The sequence below is a fragment of the Rhinolophus ferrumequinum genome, chromosome 2, assembly GCF_004115265.2.
Source record: "Rhinolophus ferrumequinum isolate MPI-CBG mRhiFer1 chromosome 2, mRhiFer1_v1.p, whole genome shotgun sequence".
Lineage (NCBI taxonomy): Eukaryota > Metazoa > Chordata > Mammalia > Chiroptera > Rhinolophidae > Rhinolophus > Rhinolophus ferrumequinum.
In genome coordinates this window covers 22,782,098-22,797,440 of record NC_046285.1, presented here as the reverse complement: position 1 = coordinate 22,797,440, position 15,343 = coordinate 22,782,098, and the positions used below count along the sequence as shown (strand labels likewise).

Here is a 15,343-nt window from a genome sequence, read left to right as displayed (position 1 = left end):
AAATATGACTTATTTTCTAATCATAAGCATGGAAAATTATAAAATTATATATTACTTAGCAATCCTAAAGAAGCACAAATGAAAAATCACTCAAAATCTTTAAATTTTAATTACGTAGAAGATAACTGAACTAGGAAAACCTAAAGTTGTAGTTTTTATAAACACTTTTTGCCTTTGGTCAAAATTTATCACTAATAAAGACTGCAAGTTTTTTTTAATGTAAACAGTAACTGAGATTATATTGTTTTGAAATGTATATAAAAGACCTAAGTATTACACAATAATTACAAAGACCCTTCTAAATATAGCATAGTAACCATGCTCCATAAACTGATATTTTTATAAATTTTACTACTTAAAATTTTTAAATGTCAACAGACTAAAAACTATGAATGCAGTCAAAAGCAAAATGATACACTGAGAAAGAATTTTGGCTGATTTTCTTAATTAAAAAGCTTACACATTTTCTTAAAAAGTCAACAACCCAGTAGAAAACTGGGAGAAGACTACTTCACAGAGAAGATATGCAAGTGGATTTTGTTTTCAAATATGAAAAGATGCTCTACTTTACTCATAATTAAATAAATGAAAATTTATGAAGAAATACCATTTCTCCATATTTTTAAAAATGAAAATGTTGATGTATTCTGTGATGGCTCTCTAATGTGGAGAAATAGGCTCTAGTATCTTGTTGGAGGGATAATAAATGGTGCTATCTTTTTTAAAGGCAACACGTTAATAGTCATCAAAATTTAAAATTTATATATATACCATTTGATTTAGCAATTCCACTTATAGGGATTTAATCCTCCAAATATACAAACATAAATCTGAAGATGTATATATAAGGATATGTATCCACAGGTGGTTTGTAGTGGCAAAAGAACTAAATGTCTACCCCAGGGGACTGGATAATTAATTACAATACAGCCATACAATGTAATATAATGCAAATATTAATAAAAATATTACTGAGAACATACATCTATATGAATACAGGGAAAAAAATCCAAGATATATTGCTAAGCAAAGATGCAGAAATATATCCATTATATTATCATTTGTATAAAGGGAGGGAGGGAGTAGAGGAGACATATACACCAATGCATATCGTCAGACCATCTAGAGGGACGTGCAACAAACTGGTAAAAGCAGTTGCTTCTACACAGGGGATACGGAAACTAGGGGTCAGGGATGAAAAGAATTATTGGTCGTTAACCCTTTTGCAATTAATTACTTTCAGTAAGTATGAAAAAAGCCCCATGAATGTACCTCTGTAATCTTCTCCATCCCTATTAACAAAGCATTAATTCACATCTGTCTTATCTATAAACTTCTAACAGGCCCTTCCTATCTCCAGTCTTGCTATTCCACACATCTGCCATTGTTATCTTCCTAAAACACAGAATGATCTGACCACTTTCGGATTTTACAAAGCTGTGTGGATTGCACCACCTAAAGCAAAGACCTTCAGTTGACATACTTGTTTTTCTTGGATATTGTTTTAAACTATTTTAGTCAGTTGCGAGTATTTAAAATCTGTGATGCTTCAGATTAAATCTAGATTTCTCTGAGCTCTTGAGAAACAGGAACCCCTATAACAGGGCTTGCATCTCCATGGCAGATAAGCTGAGCAGCTACAGGGCATGAACCTCCTTTCCAGTTTTCCGGACTCTACCCACCTCTCTTTTTTCTCCAACGTAGTGCCTCGACTCACTCATTACTTGTATTTCCTTCCTATCCTATTTACGTATTTGTGATCACTGATCTAGAGTAGGAAATTCAATTTCCTCATCATGATATAAGAACCTTTATGTCTGATCCCAAACTGCTCTTACACACATAGCCTTTACCACAGTTCCATGCTCTCCAATCACAGCAAATTTCTCATTCCCTAAAACTCCTATGCTCTTAAGATCGTTGGATCTGTTGCTTCTTCAAGACCTATTTATACAATTTCACCTAGGAACTACGCCTAAAACTTCCTTCCTTCATTCCAGACAAATAAATGGCTGATTCTTCTGTACTATCATAGTACTGAACTTTGCATATATCATGTTGAAACATGGGGGCATTAAATTTGCAGTAGGTAGGAGTGGGATTTCATCATCATGTTGAGTAGATGGCATTGACTGGTAGGCAATGAATTGTATTGAAAAAGGGAGAGATACGAAGGTCATTAATAGAAATAAAATGTGCTATGGCAGTTAATTTAGAGATGAGTATGCAGACCAACATGATCTTGTAGAGAATCAAACAAATATATAAATTATATGTCTGCTTCATGTGAACATGAAGGGAGCCAACATTTTTTCCAAAGGAGAGATCTGTGTATGCCCCACAATCAGCTACCTCAATTACAAGGCCCAACTCCATAGTAATGATATTAAAATGAGAAAAAAAAAACATGCACAATAAGTGAAGAGTAAATAAAGGCAAAATAACATGGTCTAGCTAGCCCTACCCTAGGGTAAGATTCAGGTAAGTCAATAAGAATTCATGCAGTAGTGAAATCATAATGGGAAAATAAAGCTAGATTATATGTAGACGTAGAAACTTCATGTTTCATACCTGTTGTATTTCCTATTGACTAGTAGTGTAAAGGATCAATTAAATGCTTTGAAATCAAGTTGTCTAGACCTCATGGAAGAAAACTCTACAAGGTGCAGGGTAAATGAGTCCAAAATACAACAAAGTAAGACCAGAACTATACATAGCAGTCTAGAGCTGGCTGGCCAATTACAGCACACAGGTCAAAGAAGACCTGTTTCTGTATAATACAAGAGGTAAAAAGAGTTAGCCATATTTAAAATGTTAAAAAACAAATCAGAAGAGTAATATTTCGTGACAAGTAAAAACTACATGAAATTCAAATACCATTCTCAATAAATAAGGTATTATTGGAACACACTACACCCATCTATTTACATATTGACTGGCTGCTTTCCCACTACAATGACAGAATTGAGTGGTGGCAACAGGGATCTTATGGGCGAAGCTTAAAATATCTGGCCCTTTTACTCATCCATTGTCTAGACCAGGGGTGTCCAAACTTTTTTCAACGTTTTACACCAAGGGCCATATATGGTAAAATACACAAAGAGCCGGGCCACTCACTCGAGGTGAAGTACGTATTGCCTCACCTGGTTTATTTAAGTAAACTAAATATATTTTTGGAATTTGCTGCGGGCCAATAAACAATGGATTGCGGACCGCAGTTGGCCCACGGGCCGCAGTTTTGACACCCCTGGTCTAGACCCACACTGGGTTGAATCTCAACTCCACCACTCACTTGATATGTCACCCTGGGCAAGTCACTTGCCTTGGTTTCTTTATTTATAAAATAGAAACAATAACAGTAGCTACCTCTTGTAAAGCACTGAGAACAAGCGCTGGTAGTGCTACAGGTGTTTCCTAATATGGTACTAATATTTTTATTATCAATATTGCCATCCAAGTTTCCTTCAACAATCTAAAAGGAAACACAGGACCTTCTCACCTGTATATGTGTCAATTTTGTTGAAATACAAGTCATGAATTTTTCTTCAAATTATGAAGATTTTTAAGATATCTGACTACATTCATCAAAAAGGTTTCTTTCCAAAAATGTATTATTGTATGTTTATAACAGTTTTAATGTTGAATATGTTTAAGATGTTTGTATAATACATATTTAATATGTTTAATATGTAATAGTCTATACATTAGTCAAATTATAATTAATCCAGTCCAAATTATAGGTTTATAGGTTACGTACAGTTCATTTACCTAAATTATTCAAAACAGAATTACCTAAACAAAATGATTTATATAAAAACAAATTATTTGTAATGGGACAACTACAGTATGGATGGTATGCTTTCTGAATTTAAAAAAATTATACCATATATAATCATTCTTATTTGACTTTCATCAATCAGTATATTTCTATTAGCTATGTAAGCTTAAATAACCAGAGTACCACTAGAGTCCCTATTTATGAAACAAACTATATTCTGTCATTGGGGTGCTTGGAAGTCAGACCATATTTTCCCATATATTACAAACGGTGAAAAGATACCAGACTTTCTTAAAATACACAGAAATGCAAAAGGAGATTTTTCAGTAATTATAATCAGAAGCACTATTCTCTTTGAGGTCTCTGTAGCATATAATTTCCACACTGAAATACAAGAGTCTCACTTACCAATATAGAGCGTAATATAGTGAGACAAAGAAATGGAAAATACAAGGAAGAGTTAGAGACACGGGAATGGAATGTACAAGTCTAACAAGTCTAATTGTACTTCTACAAAGAAAAAAAGACAATGAATGAGGCAAAGACAAAAGCTGGGTAAGAATTTCAAAACTGATGAAAGATACCAATCCTCAGACCCAGGAAATCCCTAAGGACTAATAAAAATAAATCTACACCTAGCTAACCATAGTAAACTACAAAATACCAAATACAAAGAGCAATGTATAAAACAACCAGAGAAAAATATATAGACTGTTTACAAAGAAATAGGAAATTAAATTAGCAAGAAGCATTTAAGACACAAAAATATATAGGCTATAAAATTTGACAGAGTGAAGCAAAAATAATAATCTCATGTAGGCTTTAAAAAGTATATAGCAAAAATACATGACATCAACAGCATTTAAGTTAGAAAGAGAAGTTTCAATATTAGTGTACCAGTGTCCTTAGACTGGAAGAAGGTAGAGTATATAAAGTACATGCTTCAGGAAGCTAAGCACTAAATTCTCCTTAACTAATTTTGTAAATTTACATGAAATAAAAGCACCTTCAAGTTTTTCTGGAAATACACAAGTTGATTACAAAGTTGAATATCTAAGGAAACCATGAAACAGCAAGAGTAATGAAAAGAAGTAGCCAAGGCTAAGACATTGTCAAAGCCTCTATAATTGAATCGCTATGCATGGTATTGGCACATGGAGAAATAGCCTAATAAAATCTTACAGAAAAGCCAAAAATAAATGAACTGCATGTGAAAAGTGCGTACATGACATAAGCAGCATCTCAAATCAGTAGTGAAAAAAAGATTTCTTCATATTGGGTAGTCAAATATTAAAAGACAAAATTGATTCACTCCAACTTCCAAACATAAGAAAACATTCAAAATAGATAAAAAAACTTAAACATAAAAAACTTAAACAATTCAAATATCAGAAAAAAAGTCCCATATAACTTCGTTATAGAGAGCTCTTTATGATTCAAAATTCAGAAGCAATAGAGGAACACTGATAAAATTAATTACATTTAAAATGTCTAAAAATATAAATACCATAAGCAAAAGATAAATGAAAAACTATATATTTGCAACTTACATCATGGGAAGGGGTTAATAATATCCCTCATACCTAAAGAGCTTATGAAAACTGAAAAGAAAAAGTCCAACTTACAGAAACTTGAGATATACATATTTACATGTAGCTTATGTAAAATGAAATACAAACGTTCTTTAAGGATATGCAAAAAGATGTTAAACTCCACTCATAGTAAGAAAAATACATATTAAAACTACATTGTGCTGCCATTTCTATTAGAGAAACAAAACTGACAACACAAAACTGCAGTGAGGTTGAAGGTAAACAAAGCCTCTTTTGTGGGTGAAAATGCAAAATGGTACAAGCTGTATAGAAGAATCTTAGGGACTACTTAGCAAAAGCTGTATCTAATCATCCTTTGACACAGATGCTAGGAACCTATCCCAAAAATCTACTGGCAAAAATACAAGATGCATGCAAAAGGATATTAATAATAGCACTATTTGTAATTAGAAAAGAATGGAAACAATACTAATATGTATCATTAGAAGACATATTGAATAAACTATGGTATATATCTATGAAACAGACTACTATGGGTTGTGAAAAGGAATTTGAACTATGTCTATATCACTATGGAGTGATCTCCAAGATATAATAGTAAATGAAAAAAGAGTAAAGTAAGTATGTTTATTTTTAAAAGGGCATATGATATGGATACATATGTTAGTTGAATCTTTGCTATTCTATCCAACTAATTTCTGTCTTTTTAAATTGGTTTAGACTATTTAAGAGTATTTTTTTATATGCTTGGATTAAAACCTACTACCCTAACAGTTATTTTCTATTTGTTCTATCTGTTCATAGTTCTGTTTGACCTCTTCTTCCACCTTTTTTGGACTGAGTAATTTTGATTCCATTTTCTCTCTACTTTGGTTTCATATATACACCTCTGTATTCTATGGTTTTAGTGATTACCCTAGGGTTGACTATATATCTTTAATAAGTACCAGCCTACCTTCAAATATTATGTTGCTTTAGGTGCTACTTTTGTCATTCACTTTAATTTAAAATATGCTATAAACCAATATTAATTCACTTCAAATTTTGCTTTAATTTTGGCACTTAGTAGAAAATATGACCCATAGGATGATGGCCAGTTTTGTAAAAGTTTTATTGGAAACAGCAACACACATTCATTTATGTATTGTCTATGGCTGCTTTGGTGCTACAAGAGCAGAGTTGAGTAGTTACAACAGACACTGTGGTCTGCAAGTAGAAAAGTATCTGGCCCTTTAAAAAATTGTTTCCCAACCCCTGCTTTAGATAGTTATGTTTCACAGTGATTAAAAGTAAGAAAAATTCCATTTTATATGTATTTTCAGGTTTTATCATTTCCAGTTTTCTCCATTTCTTTGGGTAGATTTTCTACCTGGCATCATATTTCTGGTACTTTTTTGTAGTTCAGGTCTTCTGGGAATGAATTCTTTCAGTTTTTGTTTCCCTGAAAACTTGCTTATTTTTCCTTCTCAAATTGAGAATTAAAAGATTTTTTTTCTTTAGCACTTTAAAGAGGTCAATTCATTGTGTTCTGGCTTGCATAGTACCTGAGATGTCTGCTGTATTTATCTTCAGTCTTCTAAATTAGGTAGTGCCTTTTTATTTCAAGATTTGCTCAGTGATTTTCAGAGTTTTAATGTTATGCACCTAGGTTATCTAGGTGGTAGGGGGAGGGGTGTGTGTGTGTGTGTGTGTGTGTGTGTGTGTTTCAAATTATCCTGCTTGTTGTTCTCTGAGTTTCTTGAATCTGTGGTTTCGGGGTCCTCTGCAGCAGTAATTATATCCCTTCTGATATGTCAGTGCTTCTTCCTCTCATCAACCATCTCCAGTCTCTGGGCTTTACCAATACCTCCTCCTTCCTTTGTCCTTCCGTTTCTAGGGCTAACAACCTTACTAGAGTGCTAAGTCTGGGTTCACCATCCTCTCCTTGTCTATTCTCTCAGATCTTCTAACAACTTTGAAAGAGGTTCTGTGAATTAAATTCCCTCTACTGAATTATCCAGCATGACTTACATTTCCCTAACTAGATTTTGATTAAAATATATATCTTAATCAAAAAAATGAAAAACCAAAAATAAATCTATTGATGACCATTTCCTACAAGACGAACAGGAAATTATTTTTTGTCCCCACTTGCAAAATTGCAATGCAAAACTTTTTCAGAATATCATGGTTCAAGAAAACTATAACCAGGCTATAGCCAACATGAGTCACATATTTATTTTTATTAAATATTTAGAAATATGTAAGTTTGTCTTGGTGCCTTGATCCTGCAGGACTTTTTTTTTTCCTACTGAGCTGTAATTGACATGTAACGTTATATTAGATTCAGGTGTACAACAAAATGATTTGATATTTGCATATGAGGCCTGACAATTAAGTTTGTGAATTTGTTGCAATGATGTTGCTAACCTTTTTTTGATATCAATGAGATTATTCATTATGAATTTGTATAAACTGGACAAACAGTTAACTAAGTTTACTATTTGGAAGTGCTGAAAAGGCTGCATGAAAAAGTTAGATGACCTGAACTTTTTGCCAACAATTCATGGCTCTTGCATCACCAGCTCACATGGCACTGTCTGTGAGGGAGTTTTTCCACCAGTAAACAAATAACTGTATTGGAACACGCTCCCTACTCACCTGATCTGGCCCCCAATGACTTCTTTCTTTACCCAAAGATAAAGGAAATACTGAAAGGAAGACATTTTGATGACATTCAGGACATCAAGGGTAATACAGCTCTGATGGCCATTCCAGAAAAAGTTCCGAAATTGCTTTGAAAGGTGGACTAGGCGCTGGCGTCGGTGCATAGCTTCCCAAAGGGGATTACTTCGAAAGTGACCGTAGTGATATTCAGCAATGAGGTATGTAGCACTTTTTCTAGGGTTAGTTCGCAAACTTAATTGTCCAACATCACATATTGCAAAATGATCGCCACAAGTCCAGTTAACATCGATCAATCACAAGTCACAATTTTTTCTTGTGATCAGAATTTTCAAGATCTACTCTTTTAACAACTTTCATATATACAATACAGTATTAACTATAGTCACTATGGTGTACATTATATCCCAAAGACCTGTTTATCTAATAATTGGAAGTTTGTACCTTTTGACCACCTTCACTTCACCCATTTGCCCCCCTAACAATTCCCACCTATGGAATCTGCCAATCTGTTCTCTGAATCTGAGTTTTGTTTAGTTTTAGATTCAACATATAACTGAGATCAAATGTTGTCTTTCAGTCTGACTTATTTCAGTTAGCAAAATACCTTCAAGGTCCATCCATGTTGTCACAAATAGCAAAATTTCCTTCATTTTTATGAGTGATAATATTCCATTACATATATATGGATGTATCCCATTTTCTTTATCCATTCCCTATTCATCCATTGATGGACACGTACGTTGCTTCCATGTCTTGGCTACTATGAATAATGTTGCAGTGAACACAGAGGTACAGATACCTTTTCAAGTTAGTGTTTCCATTTCCTTCAGATACATAGTCAGGAATAGAATTGCTGGATCATAAGGTAGCTCTATTTTTAATTGTCTGAGGAACCTGCATACTTTTTTCCATAGTGGCTGCAGCAATTTACACACCTACCAACAATGAACAGGGTTCCCTTTTCTCCCCGTCATTGCCAACACTTGTTATTTGTTATCTTTTTTATAAAAGCCATTTTAATAGGTGTGAGATGATAGCGTGTTTCCCCAAAAATAAGACCTAGCTGGATCATCAGCTCTAATGCGTCTTTAGGAGCAAAAATTTATATAAGACCCAGTATTTATATTATATTTATTATACATATTAATTATATTATATTTACTATATTATTATATTATATTATATTAATTATATTATTAGACCCAGTATTATATTAAAATAAGACCGGATCTTATATTAATTTTTGCTCCAAAAGACACATTAGAGCTGGTTAGGTCTTATTTTCAGGGCAACAGTTATCTCATTGTGGTTTTGATTTGTTTTCAATTTTGACCGATGGTTTCCTTTGCTGTGCAGAAGCTTTTTAGTTTGATGTAGTCCAGCTTGTTTATTTTTAGTTTTGTTTTGCTTTTGTTGTCAAATGAAAAAAAAAGTCACCCCCAAGACCAATGTCGAGCTTACTAAGTTTTCTTCTAGGAGTTTTATGGTTTCAGGTCTTTTGCTCAAGTCTTTATTCCATTTTGAGTTGATTCTTGTATCTAGTGTAATAGTGGTTCAGCTTTTAAATGTGGCTGTCCAGTTTTACCAACACCATTTATTGAGGAGACTGTCCATTGCGCATTGAACATTCTTTGTTCCTGTGTTGTAAATAAATTGACCATATATGCATAGATTTATTTCTGGGCTCTCTATTCTGTTCTGTTGATCTATGTGTCTATTTTTATTCCAATACTATACTGTTCTGGTTAGCTTTGTAATACAGTTTGAAATCAGGAAGAGTGATGCCTCCAACTTTGGTCTTCTTTCTCGGTATTGCCTTGGTTCTTTTGTGGTTCTATATAAATTTTGGGAATTGTGTGTTCTAATTCTGTGAAAAATGCCATTGGATTTTTGATAGAGATTGCACTGAATCTGTAGTTTGCTCTGGGTATTATGGACATTCTAACAATATTCTTCAAGTTTATGGACATGGATTATCTTTCCATTTATTTTTCTCTTTAATTTATTCTACCAACAGCTTACAGTTTTCAGTATATAGGTGTTTCATCTCCTTGGTGGAATTTATTCCTAGGTATTTTACACTTTTTGATGAAATTGTGAATAGAATTGTTTTTTTAATTTCTCTTTCTGACAGTTCATTATTAGTATATAGAAGCACAACAGATTTTTATACTTTGATTTTGTATCCTGAAACTTTACTGAATTAGTTTATTACTATCCATCATTGAAGCCTGCCTAGAATGCTGAAATCTATGAACATTTACTTTCCATTGGGCAAAAGGAGGCTGGGAACGTAGCATTAAAGTTTACTTTTATTTTACGTAAAACTGGTAAAGTATATGTTCTTTGCCTTAAAGGTTAAATTAGTTTCAAGGTGTTCGATTTTGTTCTACCTATAAAACTCAGGAATAATTATTTAACCAATCTAAAACAAGAAAACACTAGGAAAAAATTCAGAACTTAACTCAGATTTTCACAAGTTTCCTAACATCTCAGGCCTGTTTTCTTCTTTATAAAAGAGAATTAATTCGAGGTTGTTTTTAGTGCAAATACATACATACACAGATAGCAAAATCTTCATTTCTTTAGAAAATACAGTTTACAGGGAGAGTCATCCCAGGTAAAATTATAATTAGTCGATCTAAGACAAATCTCTACATCACTATTCATTTCCATAAAATTTAAAAAACACTCAATTATAAATAAAAACAGAATCTACTTTCCTTCCCTCTGAAGAACACCTTCACAAAACTGTAGTTTTTAGTCTCCCAGCCTTTATATACAAGGCAGATCTTCACATATGTATCATTTACAAGGTGGGTATAAGCATTTATGCAAGTGGACATGGGTATAAGCTTTCATGAAGGTGGACATATGGACCAGACAATAATACCAGTGAGTATAGTAACTTATATGTTTAACATATAACATATATTTTACATATATATGTTATATATATATATATACTTATATACAGAATATTTTAGATATTAGTTAAGTTAATCCTTTAGCTGGCCTATAAATTTTTAGTATGTCAAGTGATTAAAAAATTAAAAATACATGATAATATATCATAAACAAGAATTCTACAAATAGATATGAATTATAATGAAATCCATTAACATCTTGTCATCTTGTCCAGGCACCTTGAACATTCTGTCTGCCGTCCCTGAGAGGTTCTTCTGCTCCTTTTTCTAATTTACTGCTATCATTCCTTCAGAGCTCAGCTCAAGGGTTAGCTCACTCGGCAAATTTTCCCTGACTTCCAGGACCAAGTCAAGTCCCTTGTTATACTGCTCACAGTACCCTGTAATTCTTTCATGATTACATTACATAATAATGTGACCTTTTTAATATAGTTTAGCTCTGTAAAAGTCTTTGAGAACAAGGACTTAACTATCTTATAATCTATGTTATCCCTAGAACCAAGCACAGAAAATGAATGAATGAACGAATGAATGATTATGGAATAACTGTTAGAAGAATTTACTGGCTTTTATATTTATTTAAATAAAATAGAATTAGAGATTTACTACTCTTTTAATAATACCACCATGTTGCTATTTCCCATTTTTATGTTGGTATTAAAAATACAATTTTCTGTTAAAGTAAATTCAAATAATGCAGAAACTTTTCTTTGTGAGAAACATTATTATTTGACAAACCACTAAGATAATTTACTTTCTTTTCCCTAGCACTGTCCATGCTAGATTAGATTTGCTTCTGCTTAATACATTTTTCTTTTCATGAGCAGTGGTGAAAAAGCTAGCAAGCAATGAAACAGAAGTCAACAAATGATTTAATTTTTTTTTAAGAAGTACTTTTGTAAGACTTAAAAGCATTTTCACATTATACAACACTAAAGTTAACAAAGGTGATATAGAAGGGTAAAAAAATCCACAGACACTGAAATAAGAATAATACTTCTTGCTTACAAATAACATATTTGTATTAAGTCAGAAAATAACTGAAACCACTTTTGCAGTTTTCAAAATAACATATAAAAAAATGTCTGTAGTGGACATCTATTATGTCTGTCTACCTGGCCAGCTCTCTTCACACTAACTCACTCACTTCTTGAGAGAACTGCTTATCCCGCCAACATTTCTGTGGTTCCGATAGGGGTGCCAATGCAGTATTTCCCCTAGCCACGGGGTAGGCTTGTCATCAGACTGAGACAAACATTTTACCACACTCTCCTCAACACAGAGGATTAATCCAAACAGTGAGCACATAAACTCTGCTGAGCCTGAGTCCCCCAAATATTTTGGGTATTAGAGGTGGGAGGAGGGGGTCTCTCTTCCCTCGATTAATAAAATAAGCTTAGTCCCAGAATTTTCTGCAGCCCTGAGAGAAAGAAGCCAGAAGAGGATGGAAAGGAAAGAACAGTTCTAGATGATATTTTATTCTCTGATTCCGAAAATCCCGAAACTAGTTAATTTAGTTCTTGCTTTTTCATGGTTTAGTCATCTAATAAATTCCTACCTTCACGCCACCTTTTTGCTTAAACTAGCTTGGGTAAGAATTTTGTCAATTATAACAAAAATGCCCTAATACGTTTCCCATATTTATTTAGGTGTGATAAAACTAAATATAAAATTAATATAGGTTTTTTTTTTTTAACTGCCTCACTCTTACAAATCTAAGTAATGTTATATTCTAAACTCTCCTTCCCTCCTACAATTTTTTTTCAGCTTTAATGGGGTATAACTGACCAACAGAAATTGTATATATTTAAGGTATACAAGTTGATGTTTTGATATACATATAGATGGTGAAATAATCACCACAATCAACATGGTTAACATATCCATCACCTCACAAAGTTCCCTCCTACAATTTTAAATATATGCAAATAAACTTTTAAAGAAGCACAATGTACATATGCTATTTTAAATTTATATATATAAAACAACAAATATAGTTCAAACATATGAAATTAACACATTTTCAAGATTTAAAAACGCTGATTATAAAGAAAGGCTTCAACCTTTTCCCATTAGTCCAATGCCCTAGAATTAACAATTTTCAATATTTTTAATAGGTGTTGATAATAAACCATTAATATTTCTTGACTTACCAATTTTAAATATTATCTCTTGACTTCCTACTATGGGAGAATAGAATTTAACTCCTCACACAACAAATTCCACCTTTCCAATTTTAATCATTACTTTTATTTCCTCTATTATTTATCTTTGTAACATTACTTACACCTTTATTTATGGTTTCATGGACTACTGATATTCCAATTTCTAAAATAAAAATGTAATGAAAGATATTAGTGCCCTTGTCATTCACTTTCAACTCAACTTCTATTAAATACTCTTATATTGAAAGGTTAATAATTTCCCTCTATTCTATAACTATAATTATTTTTGTACTTTATCTAAAAGTTTAAAGTTAATAAACATCATTTACATTATTCTTTTTATATTACACCCTCATCTGGAATATACTTTCTAATAACTTCCCAAGAAAAAGAATGTGGACATGTCAATCTTTTAGGTCCTTAAATGCCTGGAAATGTTCTTTCTACTCTCACAGTCCACTGACACTTTGAAGGAGTATAAAATTCTATACTGAAAGTAATTTCCCCTCAAATCTTTAGAGACACTGATTAATTATACTCTACTACCCACTGTTAGTTGTATGAAGACGGGTATCAATCTGATGTTTGTTCCTTTATAGGTGACCTAATTTTTCCTCTCTAGAAGACGTTTAAATCTGTTTTACATTTTTGATATTTTGAAATGGCAAAATGATGTATTTAGCCGAGTAGCTTTCATATTCATTGTGCTGAGCATTTATTTGTCTCTTTCATCCTGGAAGTTCATGAATTTCAGTTCTGGGAAATCCTTTTAAATTCTCTTTGAAAATTTCCTCCAATGTATTTTCTCTAAGTTCTTTTCTGGAACTCCAACTAGTTAAATAACAAATCTCATATACGGAGCTATAACATCATTTTTTTTTTTTTTTCTGACACGTTCCTTCTCTTTGGTTTTGATTTACAGTCCCTATTATTTCTTCAATTTACTTTCCAAACTTCCTAGAGAAATTTAAATTTTAACCATCATTTTTTCTTAATTTCCACAAGCTCATTTTTGGTATCTCATTATTCCTTTCATACAGCATGATATGTTGATATTTTAATGTTATGCATATCTTCTCAACTCTCTTTGAAAAATACTAATTATAGATTTTATGTTTCTCTTTTAATTTTTTTGTTTTCAGTATTAATACTACTTCTTCCAGAATTTTTATTTGTTTTTACTGTATTCTTTTCATGTTGAAGGCATTCCTCATGTGTCTCATGATTCCTGAGTAGCAATTAACATTTAAGAATAAGACCATAAACAAATGAATTGGGAGCATGTCTAGAGTTTGGTGACTGATGAGTTTTTCTTTGCTAACTGTCTCAAAGAGGAACCCTTAATTGCCAGAATGTAAAAAAAAAAAAAAAAATAGCAATACTGTTTCCGTTTCCGCACCCCACTCTTGGCCCTAAGGCCAGGTGATTGGCCTGAATGGAAAAACTGCAATTAACTCCTTTATCTACATCCTCCCAAAGTATCTCATTCCCTACTATTTCACACCTTCTATGTGCAAATTCTACACCACTATAGGATTCTGGGAGGAGGGGAAAGGACAGTCTGTCTTCCTATCTTATAAGGAAAAGGATAATTTTAATTGCCACCCAGTTTTAAAAAGTGTTCTACAAATAAGTCATGAGTTGCTTAACAATGGGAAGGCATTGATAGGCGATTTTTGACATTGTGTGAACATCTCAGATTGTACTTATAGAAACCTAGATAGTACAGCCCACTACATACCTAGGCTGTATGGTATAACCTATTGCTCCTAGGCTACAAACCTGTACAGCATGTAACTGTACTGAATATTGTAGGCAACTATAACACAGTGGTAAGTATTTAAGTAGTTAAATATATCTAAAAATAGAAAAGGTACAGTAAAAAAGATTTTAAAAAATGGTAGGTACACCTTAGGTAGGGTAGGTAGGGCACTTACGATGAAAGGAGCTTGCAGGACTGGAAGCTGCTCTGGGTGAGTCAGTGAGTGAGAGGTGAGTGAATGTGAAGGCCAGGACATTGCAGCATATTGCTGTAGATTTTATAAACACTGTACACATAGGGTACACTAAATTTATTTAAAAAAATAATTTTCTCTCTTTAATAAATTAACCTTAGCTTACTGTAACTTTTTTGCTTTACTATATAAACCTTTTAATTTTTTAACATTTTAACTCTTTTGTAATAACACAGTATAAAACACACACACACACACAGACACACACACTGTGCAGTTGTACAAATCTATTTTTTTC

The 15,343-nt window shown here is 32.7% G+C and overlaps 1 protein-coding gene across 3 annotated transcripts in view; it reads right to left on the bottom strand.

Moving 5' to 3' along the window:
* Positions 1–15,343, bottom strand: part of ZNF654 (zinc finger protein 654) — an 83,226-nt gene that overhangs the window by 36,581 nt on the left and 31,302 nt on the right. The gene's annotated exons all lie outside the window — the stretch shown is intronic.